The 4,205-nt window shown below is 56.1% G+C and overlaps 1 protein-coding gene across 1 annotated transcript in view; it reads right to left on the bottom strand.

Moving 5' to 3' along the window:
• LOC119321729 (protein PHYLLO, chloroplastic-like) overlaps nucleotides 1-4,205 on the bottom strand; it is a 41,139-nt gene that overhangs the window by 7,855 nt on the left and 29,079 nt on the right. The window lies entirely within an intron of this gene.

Raw genomic sequence — 4,205 nt, forward strand, 5'->3', positions numbered from 1 at the left:
CAATATGGCATCAGAGCTAGGTTTCCAAGAGGTGGTGGCCGCGGGGGCTGCGGAGGAGTGCTGCTCCATGGTGGCTGGAGGTGAGGGGGGAGAATTGACTGTGCGTGGAGGTGGAGAGCTGCTCCCTGCCGTGCAGCTGGTGAGGCTGGCCGACGGCCGATTCAAAGGCTGGGAAGAAGGGGATTTGCAGCCAGAAGACTGCTCACGGTGATGTGGGTAAGGGGAGGAAGAAGACAGCTGCTGGGTATACTCCCTGTTGTTTTCTTTTGTGTGAGGAAGTGCAGCAGCCGGGAGGGCTCTGTTCTTGTGTTCAGCAGAGATGAGTCGTGAGGAGGCTGAAGCTGCAAGGAAAGCAGCACAAGATAAGCTGGAGAAGGAGGCTCAGGGAGAATCCACACTCGTTACAAAAGGTGATACGAGAAGTTTGCTGCAGGATCTTATGGCAATGGGGATAATGGGATCAAGGCCTTCCACTGGAATAAACTACGTAGGAAATAAGCGCACACCTCCCCCCTCTCTCCCCCGCGCAGCCACCCAGCCACCCCCGCGGGCGGCTCGGGTGGCGCCGCCGTCCACCGCCTCTAACCCCCTTCCCTCGCTCCTCCCCCCGCCGCCGCCGGCCGGATCCGCCAGGGCAAAGCCCCTGCGGTGGCTGGCGGCGGGGACTTCTTCCTCCTCCGCTCGGATCTGGGCGACGCGGGGTGGCCCGCCTGTTTGGGGGCGTCAGGCACGCGTGGGGCCTGGCGGTGCTGCGGCGGTGGCTCCGGTCGGCGTCGTGCCGCGGCTCGGCGGCGTCCTGGCGGCTGCTGCCCGCAACGCGGCGGCTGCGTGCCCGTGGCCGCGTCCTGGATCAGATCTGGGCGTCGGTGGGCTGCGGGCGGCTCGGGAGGACCTCCGTCGATCTTCTCCAGCTCTGGTTGGTTCTCTGGGGGCGGATGGTGGCGGCGGAGCAGTGGCTTCAGGTGGTCGCATGCCCGGCCTGGTCTCATGGCTGGAATCCGGCGTGAGGCACGGGGTGGGGCAGTGGCCCGTCATGGTTGCTGCTCCGGCCGTGGGCGGTCGGTGCTGTATGGTCCATGCAGCGGCCGTCCAGCGGCGCGGCGGCTACACGGTGGTTCGGCGGCTCTGCCCGCGGGGACGGCTGGCTTTCTCCGACGTTCTGCCCGCGGCGCGGCGGCTACACGGTGGTTCGGCGGCTCTGCCCGCGGCGACGGCTGGCTTTCTCCGGCGTCGGCTCGTCTGCGGTCAGACCGTGTCGACCTTCGCGTCATCTCCTCGTCGTCCGAGCTCTACTTCTATCGAAGGGCTGACCCTCTCCCAGCTGCGGTCCATCGATCGTCTCGCGCCCGACGCGGCAGGACTGACCTCGTCTCGCGCACGGTGCCGTTGGACCGAGCTCGTCTCGTGCACAGTGCAGCAGGACCGACCTCGTCTCACATGGTGCCGCAGGACCGAGCTCGTCTCCCGCCCGGCGCGGCAGGACGAGTCGATGGAGGCCCGTTTTGGCCGGCCTATTGGGTCTCGGCGCTGGGGGATGTCCAGGAGTTGGAAAGGCGGGATCTTTCCGCTCGTCTCTTTGGTTGGGGTAGCGGCGGATCTCGGGTGTGGTGGTGTCTTGGTCTTGGATGCCGGGGCGGCGGCCCTGGGGGTGGAGGTTGCGCGGTGCTCTTGGGCCGAGCCTGTGGCTGGGTGCTACCCGGTGGCCATGGCCGTGTGGGCGGCGTGGTAGCCGGGGTGTGGCGATCGGTGGTGGTGAGTGTTGTCCGGGGTGAAAACCTGTTCTTTCTTCGGACGGACCGGCGGCGGCGAAGCTCGTTCCTTTCTTGAAGGCGTCGTCGCGGCTCTCACTACCCTTCGTGCGGCTCGAGGGGAAACTCTGATCCTCGTATCGGGCGGTGGCGGCGCTCCGGTGTCGTATCCTTCCTGAAGGCGCCGTCTGGGAGCCCACGGTTCGTCGTATGCGGTTTCGGCCTCTTCACGTTAGTGTTAGGGGTGGTGTTGCTGCCCTCAGCGCCTTTGTATCCTGCCTTGGGTGTGTGCCTGTGTTGTGGTGGCGTGCGTTTGTACTTGGTGATGTTGATCTTTGCTTTATATATAAAGCGGGGCGGAAGCCTTTTTCGGTAATGGGATCAAAAGCTTCAGTGGGAACACCCGAGTTGAAGCTGGAGCTGATGCCGAATTAATTGAAGTTAGAAGGGAGCAAGAACTATCTGAGCTGGTCAAGGAGGGCGAAGTTGATCTCCAGGACAACGGGTGTAGAGCACTGTGTGCAGGAAACATTCATAGAACCTGCAGATAGAACAAGTGTTGATTGGCGAGTGCAGCATGGTTGATGAATTCCGTCTCTCCATCGATTGCTCGGATGATTGAAGCAATTGCAAGTGCAGCAGCGATTTGGAAAACGTTGAGCAATATGTACTCTGGGGCTGGCAATGTGATGATGATGGTGGAGGTCCAGAGTAAGGTGGATGAACTCAAGCAAGGGGAGAAAACTGTCCAAGAGTACGCCAGTGAGCTGCAGCAACTGTGGTCTGATTTGGACCACTATGATCCATTGCAATTGACATGTTCTAGTGATATTGAGGCTGGTGAGGCTTGGCAGCAACGTAGAAGGGTTACACACTTCTTAAAGGGGCTGAAACAGAGTTTGAGCCAAGGAGGGCTGCCATGTTTCACCAGACAACATTGCCTACTATGGAAGAGGCAATTTCAGCAACGGTCCAGGAGGAGATTTGCTTGCGGATGATGGTGGGTAGCAGCAATCCCGTTCGGTCAGCGTATGGGGCTGACAATAGGAATGCTACAATTGTGGAAGGACAGGACATCTGAGCTATGAGTGTTATGCTCCACCATCTGGAGGATGCGGACGCGCGACCCGTGGTGGTGGCCGAGGAGGCCGAGGTGAGGGCCGTGGAGGACGAGGTGGTGATCGTGGGGGCCGTGGTGGACGTGGCAGAGGTGATGTCAGCACTAGAGCCTATACTGCTGCAGAGGAAACATCACACATCGTGCTTACAGGCGAGCAAGCAGCACAATGGGAGAAATGCCAGAAGAGCCATACATCAGAAAGTTCACAGGGATCTGGCACGATACCTCAGGTGGATCACTTTGGTAATTATGCCAACTATGCACAAGTGGGCAAAGGTTGGGCAAAGGTACTCCGGCTTGGGCTCTTGCATCCTCATGTTGACTGGATTATAGATTCAGGGGCATCTAGACATGTTACTGGTTCCCTTGATGCATTTGCATCTTATACTCCACATGATTATTCAGAGACCATTCAGATAGCTGATGGAACCTTTCAACTAATCAAGGGTGTAGGTTCTGTAGAATGCACATCATCACTAGCATTAGCTTCAATTTTGCATGTCCCTTCAATTCCAGTCAATCTCCTTTAACTGAGTTCTGCTATCAAACAGTTCAAGTGCAGAGTCATATTCGATGAGGATGCTTGTTTTTTCGAGGAAAAGAGGACTGGGAAGATGATTGGAACTGGAACATGGCGTGATAGACTGTGGTATATTGATCAAGGAGAAACCGCGCTCGTTGTGGCTGTAGGAGGTGTTGAGGCAGAGATTTTGTTGTATCATTGTCGCCTAGGACATCTTTCTTTTGGGAGTTTGAGTCTTTTGTGTCCTGAGTTATTTAAGAAAGCAAATCAAAGCAAATTAGTGTGTGATGCTTGTGAGTTTGGCAAACATACCCGAGTAACTTATCCTAGTACTGGTCTCCGAAGTAATGAGCCGTTCTTATTAATTCATTCCGATGTTTGGGGTCCTTGTTCTGTTACCTCTGTGAGTGGTTTCAGATGGTTTGTCACATTCATTGATTGTCACACTCGGATGACGTGGATCTACTTGATGAAGCATAAGAGTGAAGTTCTGACATGCTTCCAGGACTTCCACAAAATGGTGGCCACTCAATTTGACAAGAAGGTTCGAATTCTTCGCTCGGATAATGGGACAGGGTATATTAATTATGTTTTTGATGCTTATCTCTGAGGGAATGGTTCATCAAACCACTTGTGTTGGGACCCCAGCACAAAATGGAGTTGCCGAACGAAAAAATAGACACCTCCCGGAGGTTACCAGTGTTGGATAATGAGCAACTAACTTTCACAGTGGGGCAAAGGCCAATACATGTACATGTGAGGTAAAATGCAGGAAGTCCCTTATACAATGGGGATATACAAAAAGGGGACTATA

This window comes from Triticum dicoccoides, chromosome 6B, assembly GCF_002162155.2.
Source record: "Triticum dicoccoides isolate Atlit2015 ecotype Zavitan chromosome 6B, WEW_v2.0, whole genome shotgun sequence".
In the NCBI taxonomy this organism is placed as follows: domain Eukaryota; kingdom Viridiplantae; phylum Streptophyta; class Magnoliopsida; order Poales; family Poaceae; genus Triticum; species Triticum dicoccoides.